At 41.3% G+C, this 15,413-nt stretch overlaps 1 protein-coding gene across 1 annotated transcript in view; it reads right to left on the reverse strand.

Moving 5' to 3' along the window:
- PLCL2 (phospholipase C like 2) overlaps positions 1-15,413 on the reverse strand; it is a 174,932-nt gene that overhangs the window by 104,424 nt on the left and 55,095 nt on the right. The window lies entirely within an intron of this gene.

Here is a 15,413-nt window from a genome sequence, read left to right on the forward strand (position 1 = left end):
GAGCTCCGTCCAACCCACCGCAGAGCACCAGTGGAATTCTGCTATCACATGAAAAAAAGAAAGCGCATGTATCAAATATTTGATGACCTAAACTAGTTACGGAATTGTCCAGTAGATAAGCATTTCTCAAATAAATTCAACAAAACATCCAGTTATGCAGTTTGTACAGAGGTGGAGATTGGCATGAACAGGCAGGACTGTGAAAAAGAATTTTCCCCTCGAGTGATCTAGATAACCTCGTAAATCAAAAGGTAACAGAAAATGAGAAACATAAACACTGTAACATTAGTAACATTAGTGCTTTGGTTCTCAAGTCTTTTCTGCGCAGGCCAACAAACACATCCGTACGAGCTTCAGGCAAACATGGACATTTTGTATTTAAAATAACTTAGAGGCAAGGCCTACCTCCTGAATATGTTTAACCCTTGCATGACCCGTGGTCACTGATGTGTAGATGTCTAGACCAAATTTAGCACCATCAGTGTGCATCAGGTAAATGGACATTATACCAACAACTAATTTTCCCAGCTATATTTAAAAAAAGCTTTTCATTTGGTACAATGTTTTAATAAATACCCAGCTCAGAATTAGCTGGCATGGCGATCACATGACTGTGAATCACACTGATTGTTTCATGATCATTAGTAGAAGCTGAGAGCTGACAGGGATAGTGTCCTCTCACAATTTGGAGCTTGCAAAGCTGCACGCTCCCAGCTGTAAACTGAAACACAGATTTACTTTTTTTTTTTGTAGCAGAGGGCATTGTGCTGAGGAATGTTAATCTACTGATTGTGGATGAGAACTAATTCAAGTGGAATCAGACCCACCAACTTAATGGTCTCCAAAAGCAGTTACTTTGAAGCCATGCCAACTGTTAAAGGTTGCCAGTGTGCTGATTTCAGCTCTTAACCGAACTTTCAAGCCCTCAAATGGCTGCTGTCATAGTTGATCGCATGTGCAGCACCGTGCCAACTGCAATCCAAATATAGGTTAGATGGCACCTTCCTTGGCTGTCGAAGTTCTGCTATAAAAGAAACCTGCATGCTTTTAAAAATTCTACTCCTAATATACACTCACTGCTCACTTTATTAGATACACCTTGCTAGTACTGGGTTGGACCCCTTTTGTCTTTAGAACTGCTTTAATTCTTCGTGGCATTGATTCAACAAGGCGATGGAAACATTTTGGTCCATACTGACACAATAGCATCACACAGTTGCTGCAGATTTGTCGGCTGCACATCCATGTTGCAAAGCTCCACCAGACTGAACCGTTGATACAAGGCAGGATGGATCCATGCGTTCATGTTGTTTACATCAAATTCTGACCCCCACCATCCGAATGTCGCAAGGACCAGGCAACGTTTTTCCATTCTTGTTTTACAATTTTGGGGAGCCCTTGCAACCTGTAGCCTCAGTTTCTTGTTCTTAGCTGACAGAAGTGGCTCTCGGTGTGGTCGTCTGTGGCTGTAGCCCACCTGCTTCAAGGATCAATGCGTTGTGTGTTCAGAGATGGTATTCTGCATACCTCGGATGTAACGAGTGGTTGAGTTACTGTTGCCTTTCTATCAGCTTGAACCAGTCTGGCCATTCTCCTCTGACCTCTGGCATCAACAAGGTATTCTTGCCCAGAGAGCTACCGCTCACTGGATATTTTCTCTCTTTCAGACCATTCTCTGTAAACCCGAGAGATGGTTGTGTATGAAAATCCCAGTAGATCAGCAATTGCTGAAATATTTCAGCCAGCCCACCTGGCACCAACAACCATGCCATGTTCAAAGGCACTTAAAGCACCTTTCTTCCCCATTCTGATACTTGGTTTGAATATCAGCAGGCCATCTTTACCATGTCTACATGCCTAAATGTATTGAGTTACTGCCTTGTGATTGGCTGATTAGATATTTGTGTTACCAAGCAGTTGCAGAGGTGTACCTAATAAAGTGACCACTGAGTGTACATACTGGTTTTGAATCTGTGCTTCAAAGTATTAAAGTCACTGGATCAGCCTGACACAAGACAGGCAAAAAGCATTGTATTCTTTCAGTGCAGATTTGTGTCTGAGACACTCTGACTCTGGCCATACACCTTACAATTATCTGCAGATTTTCTGTGGTCAGATGGAAAAGGTGCAACAGATTCCTCCATTTACACTTAACTGTGTGGTTGGAGTAATCTCGACCTGGGCCAAGCTTCCGTAATCTTGCTAGTCGGCCCCGCTGGCTCTCAAAACACCTGAACAATGCCTGCATCCAATCAGATTGTTCAGGTATTTTGACAGCCGACGAGCCGTGGGGCCGACCAGCAAGATACTGAAGCTTGGCCCAGTGGGAGATTCCTCCATCCCCACAGCTTAGCATAGATGGAGGAATCTGTTGCACTTGTTCCATCTGACCACAGAAAATCTGCAGATAATTGTAAGGTGTATGGGCACCTTTAAGATAATCTTTTTATACCCAATCGTGTTACAGACCTGTTGCCAATTAACCAAATTAGTTACAAAATGTTCTGCTAGCTCTTCCTTGTTAAGGTGGCCATACACTTTACAACCATTAGTCTTGCGATGGTTGTAAAGTAATTTAAAAAAACGTACGATCTGCCCATCTCGGACAGGCAGATCGTACTTGCGATGCCCGCAATGCTGAACGGCATTTGTCTCCCGAGCATCATTCAAACCAGCCGAAAATCGTAAGATTTTCGGCTGGTTTTCTAGAATGCTCCTTAGACAAAAGACGTGCAACCGTTTCTACTGTACTTCATTCACACTGCACGATTCTCGTACGATCGCGGGATTTCCCGCGATTCTCGTACGAGAATCGTGCAGTGCACGGGCACCTTAAGTACCACTTACTTTGCCAGCTTTGTGTTGCTCTGTCACAACTTTTTGGGGATGTGTTGCTGCCATCAACTTCAATATTACATTTTTTCTTAAAATGATACATTTTCGCAGTTTAAACATTGGATACGTTTTCTTTTTTATTGTGAATAAAATATGCTTTTACGAGATTTGCAAATCATTGCATCCTGTTTTTTACACATATAAGATACATTTTTGTTAATAGTTAAGGCACCTGAATGTTTAACTCCTGACTTTAGTGTCACTTTAAGTATTACCTGGTGCCAAGCTCTCTGAGCCAACAGCAGCACCACCACACACATTATGACCTTATAAGATACCCTGTTTCCCCGAAAATAAGACCTACCCCGAAAATAAGACCTAGTACTATTTTTGGGAATTGCTAAAATATAAGACCTACCCCAAAAATAAGACCTAGTTGTGACGATTCCCAGGGCCGGTGGTGGCATAAGAGGGGACTTGAAGAGCCGCAGGAGAGAATCAGCGGTACCAACGAAGCCAGCGCTAGAGGAAGCGAGGCGGCACCGGAGGGAGCAGAGCCGACAACACAACAAAAGTCATGTGACTTTTGCAGAAAGAGAATAGCTAACTTAGATTTAAGTAAAATTATGGAATTTCTGATCTTAGTATATTTACACTGTATTAAGCATAATGTACACTATATGCTAACTTGAGTCTTTCACCACTTGAAGCAATGGTATTAGTTAAAGTGAATCTCTCATAAGAAAACTACAAAGGCTGCCAGTCCTGGCCTCCTTCTGAAAATACTAGTTGTGTGGCTGTGTCTGACTTCAGTACTTTTAATTCACAGACCCGACAAAAGCATGCTATAAAATTAGTTTTAGAAATGGGTCAGAATTCATTTTCTTGTTCTGTGTCAGTAACTCAAACAGAATTGAAGCCAAAGCATCAGCAAGACATCTAGGGAAGAATCTATCCCATGAGAAGAAGTGAGCATTGCCTGCCTCCATTATATTGTATGTCCATGACAATTTCCCCATTAAAGTGACACTAAACTCAGAAGTTAAATCTTAAAAATGCATTCAAGTGCCTTAACTATTAACAAAAATGTATCTTATGTGTATATCACTCGGCTGTAGATCCTCAAATCATCTCTGAATTGGTGCCGACACTGTCCTTCCTTTTGGAGGGAGGACGCTCTTGTTCCCCATGGTCCCTGTGTGTGTTGTAAAGTAGCCACCGCTCCAAGCTCACTCCTGTGATGGAATCTCAGATTAAGTATTACTAATTTGTATTACAATTGTAGTCCATCATGGTCATGAGAATGGAGCATAGCTACACCCCCACCATTGCTGTTATTTGAACAGCTAAGGTCCCAATCTGTGTACAAGTGATGCCTTGTTCAGTGATCACTGTAACAGCACGATGCGCTGATCATTTATTTTGTTACATTGTAAATATCTGAGGCTGTTCAATGCAAATCACACATATTTACTATCATCTGCTCTGTAACTTCAGCTACAAGAAACCAGTTTTTTTTACACCTGCATGCGTTACAGTTTTATACATTTTTCTTTTAAATTTCTGTAGTGTTAAAAAAAATTAAAAATTAAAAAATCCCTTTAGTTTATTTGGAAACTACAAGAAACATAACCACACAAATCAGCAGTGTCTAAGCCGTTAGCAAAGTCCCTTCAGGTATGCAATCATCCACTTACTGTCCTTGGCTGGATTGTGCATCAGTATTTTCAGGTCCATTGGCCCTTTAAGGTTTTAAAACCCGATACAATGCAATAGGTGCAATTAAATTAATAAAAACATTTTAGGAAAGTTTGTTCCAATTTAAAAAGTGATTGCCCTGCCAAGACCTCTAACCTGCAAGACATACAATCAGCCATTAGTTTGAAAAGAACTTTAAGTACAACCAAAGGTTCTTGTATGAAAGTCTGAACAAGTACCAAACCCAGGTACTATATGATATACAATCCTCTGTAAATAAACACAAAACCTTCCCTGACTAAGGCAAATCCTCCATCGCTTGTGTCTTCCATGCTCCCCCTCTCCGACCCTGCAGCCTACAGTGGGAGGGTTTCAGCAACAAAGGCAGAGTTGTCAATCCACAAAGCGGTGGGCAGGACTAGGTGCGGCCAGGCAGAGGCGGCTCTCTAATTAGGCAAGTTAGGCAGTCGCCTAAGGCCTCGCGCTCGCGGGGGCCTCGCGGCTGCCTAACTCACCTAGTCTGCAGTAGGACTGGTGCTGTGAGGGGACGGAAAACACACACCTTTGTCTGCGGGTTCAGATACAGGACTTCATTCTACACATCCTGCTGCTGGGACTCCGCTCAAAGCTCAGCCTGAGTCAGTGCAGCAGCTGCAGCGAGAGCAGAAGGGGGAGAGAGCCGGCACATGAGGTAGCGTGCGGCATCAGTGGACACATACGGTGGTGGGACAAAGGGGGCACAGTGGCAGAGGGAGAGCTGTGGGGTCAGTGGACTCAGAGGTGGTGGTGGGAGAGGAGAGAGATGGGCACAGTGGCAGAGTGAGAGCTGGGGGGTCAGTGGACACAGACGGTGGTGGGACAGAGGTGGGCACAGTGGCAGAGGGAGAGCTGAGGGGTCAGTGGACACAGACGGTGGTGGGACAGAGGTGGGCACAGTGGCAGAGGAAAAACTGTGGAGTCAGTGGACACAGACGGTGGTGGGACAGAGGTGGGCACAGTGGCAGAGGAAGAGCTGGGGAGTCAGTGGACACAGAGGCAGTGGTTGGAGATGAGAGAGGTGGGCACAGTGGAAGAGGAAGAGCCATAGGGGGGCCAGTGGACACAGAGGCAGTGGTGGGAGAGGAGAGAGTTGGGCACAGTGGCAGAGGAAAAGCCAGATGGGGGTCAGTGGACTCAGAGACAGTAGTGGGAGAGGACAGAGGTGGTCACAGTGGCAGAGGGAGAGCTGGGGGGGTCAGGGGCCACAGACGGGGGGGGGGAAGAGGGGGCAGGCAGCCAAGGAGAAAGCTGCGAGTACCAGGACACTGGGCACACAATGAGAATCGAGTACACTAACATCCCTGGAGCTGCTACAGTAGTGCTACTACTCCCTACAAGGGAGAACTCCCATCATCATCTGGGCATATTCTGGAGCTGGGGATGAGCTGGGGGTGCTGACCCATTGTGGCATGCTCACAGGATATAACCCACGGGGGGTGAATGGGTGAAATCTTCAGCAGAGCTCTACATACATATGTAGCGCTGCTATGCTCTGTAGCGATGTTCATATTTTTTGATATGGCTGCAGTGTTTTGTACCGTTGCTCTGTATGTTGATCGATAAATGGCACCATCTTATTGTGCATAGGCAGCATCCTGAGGGTGCCGGAAGTGGGTGGGAGGATTGGGAAACCAGTGTAGGCAAAAATCTTTGCACATGCCCTGCGCCCATCCACTGGACATCCGCCTCCCTCTATCACTGATTATCACAGTTCATTTTTAATTATTGCTTGCATTTTTTAAATTATGGGTGTAAGTGGGGCCTCGCGTTTTAGTTTCGCCTAAGGCCTCACAAAGTCTAGAGCCGCCTCTGCGGCCAGGTGCTGATTGACCAGATACAGGATTGTGAACTCAACAGTGACAGTGCTGATAGCCACATCTTAATGTTCTATTGTAGTGCATGCAGGGGCAGCCTACATAAGTGGGGCAACACTTCTGTGGATTTAGAAGCTGTCACACTATCACAGGAAGTTGCATTAGGTGGACTTAACTGGCAGGCTCAACAGGTATTTGTAGGACTCTGTAGGGAGACTAAAGCTGACGTAAGTGCTTATAATTAAATTATGCAGCACATTTTTTTCATTAATGGAAGGCCATAGTTCTGCTTTAAGCACAACAGCCACATAATTTCAGATCTCTCTGGTCAGTTCACATTCTTGACTGAACCGTCAACAATTCTCTGTTCAAATATGGTATGAATGGGAAAGCAGCAAGACAGAAACTACTGCTCATTAAAAGGAATCTGAAAGTTTTTATACAGTTCACCAAAAAAACTAGAAAGACCCAAGACATCTGGAATAATGGCCTATGAAGTGAACGTGTGGAATACATGGTCTGAGTTGTAGTCTGCATAAGCCAAATACAACATTTCACAGTAGTGGTGGCAGTATGCTGATTTAATAGATACTAAGGACTTTGGTGCTTTCCTATTGTCAGTATGAATTTATGTTAGAAGAAAATTCTCAGGAGATTATCAGGCCCTAAATTCCATAAGGCGAAATGGAAGTTATGGAATGCCCTAGCTAAAGGTCTAATGTTATCCCAACTGAGATGTTGCAGAAAACCTAAAGAGATATGTGTTCTTGCTTATAAACCTGTAAACTTCTCTGCAACTCTGAAGGGTCTGTGTCTCCTGCTATACAGGCTTCTTCAAGTGCACAAACGCGAAATGCACTTGTGGTGTCATTCATTGCCCCCCACCCCAAACGCAGCTCACAAATCGCAACAGAAAACCGCATCGTGTGAGTTGCACACAAAAATGCAGGAGCCTCTTTGCCCCACGGATATGACCCCATTGAAATCTATGCGGCCGCTGGGCAAACCACACATGAATGCGCATTTATTTTCAAAACAGAAGCATCAAATCTACCTGCAGCACAGTCACTGATAATGGTATGCTTACAGTTTCAGATATTTTTTTTGCAAGACTAATAGAAGTCATAATCCTAGGTTCTAATACAGTGCAAGCCTTCATTAGCCCTACTCAGCCAATGTTCTATGGAAGCCTAGGATTCCTTCCCTTCTATGATTCCTTCAGAGAATGCTAGGGCAGTGTCAGATTGAGTTCCTGCCTTCCCTGACCACCAATATACGGGATAATTTTTTCACTGACCCCCAAGGTAAAGTGGGACTTTCCCAATGACCACCAATGTAAGGTGGCACTTCCCCACTAACTACCAGTAAGGGTTCACTTACTACCATTGCAAGGGGCAGCAACATTTTATTTTCTGTACTAATATTATAATATTACAGCAGGGATTCCCCGAAACCTGAAAAATGTTTCAAAGATTTCCCTAGGGTAAAAATGGTGGTGAAAGTCTGTTTTACTAATCATTCTGATACAACTCCCTTTATCTAAACCAACTTTACTATAAATACAGGTCTTCAGAAGACAGAAACTACAGCTCTACCATGGCTTTATGCAGCGCAGCTGTTACTAATTGTACCAATAACAATATAACAATAGCCATAACCAAGCCTTGCCGATATATTTTTTCCACAGTGAGAATGAAGGACACAGCAAATTGAAGCCAGAAACTGTTATATTAAATTACTTCCCTCTATGAACTTCAGGGCAGGGAATCATTTCCAGTCAGGATAACACAAGGCAAAAGGACAGAAGACGTATCCTGAAGTCACCTCTAAACTATTGGACTGTATTTTTCTACTAAAAGCTGGGCTTGCAATGACAATTTTTAGGTGGCAACACAGGTAGGGGGGTTATCAACGGACAGTGTATTTCTAAAGGTTATTTCCCTATGTTGTAGTATATGATCTAAAGTGGTATCTGCCCGTGATAAAAGTGCACATCTCATTATTTCTAGGCAAAAACGTAAAGTTTTGGATAAAGTGGAGAAACTGAAAAAGTAAATGAGGGGAAATCCAAACATTTTAGAGTTTTCCCGGGAACAAGAGGTAACAAAAAACTATCCAATACGGATACACCGAAATTTCGTCCACCGAAACACTTCGGTCAAAAATGGTACGGTGGGCAAAATGCAAATAGTATCAAAATGGCAGAAAATGCAGTACATCCCCAACTTCTCTCCTCCCCGATGCCCGCTGCTCTCCCCCATCTGGGTTGGCAGAGACAGCAGAGATTGGAGGAGACGCAGACCGGCGCCCAGCGGGGAGCAGAGAAACGGTATGCTTACTGTGTCCCCAGTTATGAATGAACAGGAAGTGATATGCATCCCTTCCTGTTCATTCGTGATTGTGGACATAGTAACTGATACTATCGCCTCAATTTATGAATGGACAGGAACACTCAGTATAGAGGATTCCTGTTCATTCATAACAGGGGCTGCAGAAAGAGATTGAGGACTCTGTCCTCAATCTCTTTTTCTATTTTAAAAGGAAAATATCAGGGGTCTCCTTAGAGTCCTGATATTTCCCCAAAGGCCATAACAGTAAAGTAAAAACAATAAAAATAAAATAATTTAAAAAATGTAAATGAAAAGGTACATTTTCCATTTCGGCCTGACAGATGGTTTTTTATTTCGGTTTCAGTCTGAAAATTTCATTTTGGTGCATCCCTACTATCCATTGGGGACAATTGTCCCAGGGTGGGATTTTTTCTCACTTCGTGAGATTTCCTCTAACTTCCTGTAGTGTCTCTGAAACAGGAACTGAAGGCAAATTTACCAAATCCTACACAGATGGCAACAAAAAACCATGGCGGGTGTTTATAAGCCTTCCCTACTCTATTCCAAACTACAAATATAAAAAGTTTTGGCTATACATATACTTGAACTTTCTCTAATTATATATTACAAACATAGCAGTACTCTACCCTGTAAATAGAACATCCCCCTGTGTATATTGCAGTCTAATGACCCTACCAGGAAAACACACATACCCACTTTAGGACTGATTGGCCAGTTAAGCTATCATTACATGGCTAAAAATCCACAGCTATATGCAAACACAGGAAGAACATAAAAACAGACATATTCCATGAAGGTAATGTGGTCACTGAGAGAAAGCAAACTGAATAAATGCTTCATTTTGCCTGCAGCAGACTGCTGAAATAAGATATTGCAGTCAAGCTTAGGCAAAGTAATTTGAACAAAGACAAATAATGATGTAGTGCAGTGTATGTAGCCACGAACATTCTTTTTCTAGTTCTGGATAACAAGAGGACGGATTAGAACCCATGTCTGGTTTTACTGTCATCCAGGGCTCCATTAGAGAGATTTATCCCCAACTTCTGCCCCAGTGATCACGCTTTACCACACAGGAAGTAAGGGAAAATCTATTACAGAGACAAAATGGGTTTTAGCCTTTCCATACTATTCTAAAGAAAATAATTAGTATCTCTGTCTGTGTTTTGTTGCAGAGTTACCCTCCCTTCCTGTCTGGTAAAACATTGTCAGCAATAGAAGTTCGGCTAAATCAGTCCAACATAGCCCTGGATAGCAGTTGAAACCCGGCAGATTGTAACCCTTCCTCACTCTCCAAGAAAAACATTTTGCTAGACGTTCACTTTGGGGTCTATTTATAAACAATCTGCAGGCCCCTTACCCTGTGAATATCGGTGAATGTTTGTCTTGTGTGAATAATGGCAAAAACAAATGTTATTAATATATTTTCTTTTCAGGTTGAATGTATTGTGATGTAATACTGCATTATGGCTACAAGATGCAACTGTGAAACAGAAGAAATATATACTTATTTTCTAGGTTCCTCAGCTTCCTCTAATGGCCATAATGCAGTATTACATTACAATACATTCAACTTGAAAAAAAAATATATTAAGAAGATTCCTTTATTTGCGATTATTTGCACAAACAAACATCACAGATATTCTTAGGGCAAATGGCCCTGCAAATGGTTTAAAAATAGACCCCTATATCTGCAGTTGTCTATAATTGTCAGCCACAATTCTTCAAGATATAGAAATTATAGTACATATCCTCACAGCAAGTTCCAAAGGTGGAACACGTCCAGCAGGGTCTGCATGCTGACACTCTTGTGATGGAACAAGATAAGTGTTGATGACTTGCATCTAGCAGATACTACAGAGATAATGGATTATCTTACACCCTGTAAATGGAAACTTCTACAGGCTACATGGGTCATTTAAATAGGCCTGCTGTGCTCTTCAGCCTTTTTCTGGTGTGCTTTAAAGTAAACTTGTCTGGTCTCTGGTACAACCAAGCTAAACGTCTGAAATCATGCCTGCACCTGCCACGGGGTTCTTGAAATACTGCTGCATTGCACATTGACAAATGCAGTAAGACTTTATGTAAATCTTGACTTTTCAGAAAGTCGGTGTTTAGGCATGCTGTATTCCACAATGCAATATGGACACCACACATGGCACTATGCAATGCAGTGATAGGGGTTTAATCCAGCTTTATGAAAACTGGGAAGCTGGTTGCCGAGTTTGCGGAGCATTTGAAGCACAGTACAATGGTATTTCGAAGCAGTTTAAGAAAATTCTTCTGAAATGTGATTTCAAATTATTCACAAGATTAAACTACATTGCAATGTGATCTGGTTAGCTGCAGTAATTGCAGGTGGTGCGTGGTTCTTGATGCTGGTATAAGAATGATAACATGTTGGGAAAGACTGAGATTTCATGGGTCTGTCTTCTGCACAAAGAGAGAAAATTAGAAAGTGATAACAGAAGCCAGGCTCCTCACCTGGGTCTGGAAGGCATGCTGGCCAAAATTACAAAACTGAAAGTCCATGTTTTCTCACATACAAGGACAGGACTGAGATAAGGTTTTGGATCTTTGAATGTAAAACTAACAACCTTTCATTTGGCTCTGAAGAATCATGGATCTTGAAATTAAAATGTAAGGGCAAGGCACTTGCAAAAAAAAAGAAAACAACAAAAAAAACCAAGCCACAATAAAATAATACAGCAGTCTTACATATGTAGTGCAACTTACTTTTGGAGTGTGAGTTAGTAGCCTATATGTATGCAAAATCAAAATAGCAGAAACATGCTATAAGAGATTTGCACTTCAAGTGCACTCATTGGGTACTCCCTTGTTAGAGCGTACAATGCAAATCATTAACAAAAAGTGATGCAAAGAAGGCAGCGACAAACTGGATTTTGGCTCCCATACAGTATATCAAGCAGCAGGGAAAGAGATGCAAAGCATACTGGGAATCCAGGTAGTTGGTGAAAGTGATGGTCAGCACTCACTACATAAAAGGGATTTTTGATTGTACTGCATTATCAAAATCATCTATGTTTGTATTCCTATTACAGTGCTGATGTTATAACAGAATAGTATATGCTGGGACTTTACAACTCCTTTAACAAGTCACTCGTCTCTGCAAGACTTATGATAAAAAACATAACACAGCAGCAAGGTGACAAAGTGGTAGGACATTGAACCATGAAATTTGAGGGTTGTGGAATCAATCCCTGCCATAGGCACTATTTACATGAAATGTTCTCTGGATCACTTGTGCCATCTAGGGAAGTCTGGTTTCCTATTACAATCCAAAACCCAATGTTAGATCATCTGCCTTCCAGTCTCAATTCATGTGTGTGTATCCTTCTTTCAGGCACAGTGATTGATGGTCTCATGTAGTCGGAAAAACCCTATAAAATGTGTAAAATAAAATAGCAATGTTTATCTGAAGGTGCTGCCTGGTAAAAGATAACATATTCCACTATCATACAAAACAAGAAATACATACATTTGTAACCATGTGAGCAGCTTGTACTAGGAAAAATGATCAATTCATGGACTGATTTTGAACTCCTGTGTCCATCTGGTATTTGCATTTTCTATGTATTATCTATCAGAAGATGTAGACATATGATCTAATGATCATCGAATGATTCTACATTTCTAATGTAGACAATTGCTATAGCTAATATGACATCAGAGACAACTGGTTATTTTTGCTGTTTATTCAATCAATTATCAATTATTTAAATAATTCCAGCTACAATCCTGGTCCACTTCTGATGTAATATGACCAAGTGTTGCATCCTGGGATAGTTACATCAGCAGAGCATAGCTGGGAAATCTCATCTGTAATCTCACAAGATCTCAGGGAAAGGCATTTTCCTCCCTTGAGATGATGTGCCTGGTCACATGTTCTAGTCACATGTGCCAGAGTTCCAGGTAGCAAAGGGAGAGCTAGCAATCTGCCCTCAGTAAGTATGGCCACTGTCATAAGACTGGGAAAGAAAAAGAGATAAGGTATCCAAAGAATACAAAGCCGGCGATTAGAAGTTTCTGTTTGTCATTACTAAATATATTTCTAAAGGGTGTGTTTGTTGTTACTTTATAGATATGGGTAAAGGAGCCACACCATTTGTAGAATATTAAAATAGAATTAAAGTCTATTGTTCTGTGGCATATAACTACTGCTAGCAAGCAGTAGATATATGCCCCATGATTAAAAAAAAAAAAAAAGTAGTCAAATACCTAATTACTTACCAGTTCCAGCACCGCTCGCTCCCGGCTGAAGAACTCCCGCCTCACAAACGGCTGTGAATGAGGAAGTGTGCGGGCGCATACGCAGTAGAGCGGAGGGGAGAAAAGCGAAAAAGAAAACTGAGTGGATGCAGCCTGGCAGCCGGGAGCATGCACGTCAAACAAACACCGTGGGGCACAAGGAGTCTACGGTGGATCAGAGACCGGCAGCAGCACTGGAGGGACTGTCGGAAACCAGTGGAATAAAGAAAATGATCAAATCAAGAGGCATCACATAAGCCAAGTGCTTACAGCAGCATTGGGGGGGGGGCTTTAATGTCACTTTAAAGCCCAATTTGATCATTCTCATTAGTGGTCCATCTTGATTGGTGAATTTGTTGAGTTCAGAAAGAGAACTGAAAAGGGGATTAGATAAGTACTTTGATGTGGTACAATCTCCCCAGCATAAACACCGACAGTAATCAAAACCTGTTAGAGTTTCCAACCCCTCCACGTTCCATCCAAAACTAAAATAAAGTGTTTGGGCTTTACAGACACTTTAATACAATTATTATATTCATTTTAACTCTAATGCCATGATTTGAGAATCACCAAAAGGTTAAAACTATATACTAGAGGATCTTAGAAACCAGCACAACCTATTCAAATGTATTCGTTTTGTTGAATTTGGTAATGAAATGAAACTGGCCTAAACTGACTTAAATATATGCAAATTAAAGACAGCCATACATAACCAGATTGTTTGGTAAGAGGACAATTAATCACTCTACAGTAAAGAATTCTTCACAAGGCTTTTCTATACCGATGAATTTTAATGCTCGTCATACGTTTTCCATTAGACACATCTAGTGATTTAGAAAGTAGGTAAAATTATTAACAGAGAAGAGAAAAAAAGGAGGCAGACAACAACTGAAACATGTATCATTTGATAGATAGCCGTGTTGTATTTATCAACTTCTGAAATAGATTACAAATCATTTGAAAATGAATATGACATGCAGAATACACAGCGTTTATGCAATATTCAAAAAATTTGATAACAATTTTGTCAACTACTAAAAAATATTAAATGACACAAAATCCTACACGAGATAAAAGGCAGCAAAATGAAAAACTGACATGGCAGAAGCTAAGTGAGTGTGCACCCAGATTTCACACTATATAGGTCTCATTCAATAAGTGCAAAGGGAAAGTTGCTATGTTCAAATCACAGTAAGCCACAGCAACCAAACAAAATGCTTCTGATTGGTTACTAGTACTGCACTCATCACACAAAGGTCTGCTGCTTTTAACGTTTTAATGAATAGGTTCACAGGTCAAAAGACCCATCTGTTCTTTAGCTGCTGCTGACTATTAATATTGGGGTGCAAACTGTTGACAGATAACATAGGGCAAAGGCAGTCTGACAATGGTTCATGCCAATGTGCGAACAGTCACAAATGTGTTAAGATTATTAACCAAAGGAGGATTCTAAACGTTGGAGAAATGCTGTTGTGTAAAATGACACTTGTAGGGAGACTGCAAGTGTGGTGTCACTGAGTAATACAGTGTAATAATGTATTGTTACATTGTATTTACTATTTTATGTATATTTAAATGCATATGACACTAGTGAGGGGCATATTTCTAAAGCAGTGAATGTGACTTTCACCAATGAATCAATCACTTTCATTTAAAATACATGTACCTGATATATTCATCTGCAGTCAATGTTTGGCAAATGTCAGTTATATACATATGCCAAATATATTCCTATTTAACCCCTTATTAACCCTTTTTTACTCCAATCAGCCCCAATTAACTCCCTTTTCCCCTGGCCATTATTTATTTATTTTTAAGCCCCTTTTTTTTATTTGTTTTTACCATTAATGTATACGTTTGCTTTAGGCCCCATTCACACCTAGGCGTATTGTAATATGCGCGACCGTCGCGCGATTCCGAAGGCTTCTTGGCTGTATCCCAATGGAAAACGCCCTACAAAACGGCCCAAAGTAGTACCTGTACCTTTCCAGGCGTGGGCCGTTTTGTAGCGCGTTAGGGACGGGCGGAAATACGCCAAGGTGGGAACGAGACCATTGAATACAATGGGATTTATATTTTTGACCATTTTGTAGAGCGTTCGTCGAGCGTAGAACGCGCTACAAAACGTTCAGGTGTGAACCAGGGCTTAAGTTGTTTGTTTTTCAATTTTGCACTGTTTTGCAAAACTTAAAAAAACCTAAACACTTTTTTTTTTAAATAACTTTGCCATTATTTATATCCCAAACATCATTTCAGTGTCATTTTAAAGTGGGTTAAATAATGGAATGGCATGTATAGGTATATTTTAACACTTGTCAAAATAGAAAATAAAACTTTATCTATAGATTACATTGAAAATTAAATCATTTTTGCGACACATTCTTACCCACATTAAGCCTAGTCCCCCCCC

Source organism: Nanorana parkeri, unplaced genomic scaffold (assembly GCF_000935625.1).
Source record: "Nanorana parkeri isolate BGI_ZX_2015 unplaced genomic scaffold, ASM93562v1 scaffold4, whole genome shotgun sequence".
Classification (NCBI taxonomy): domain Eukaryota; kingdom Metazoa; phylum Chordata; class Amphibia; order Anura; family Dicroglossidae; genus Nanorana; species Nanorana parkeri.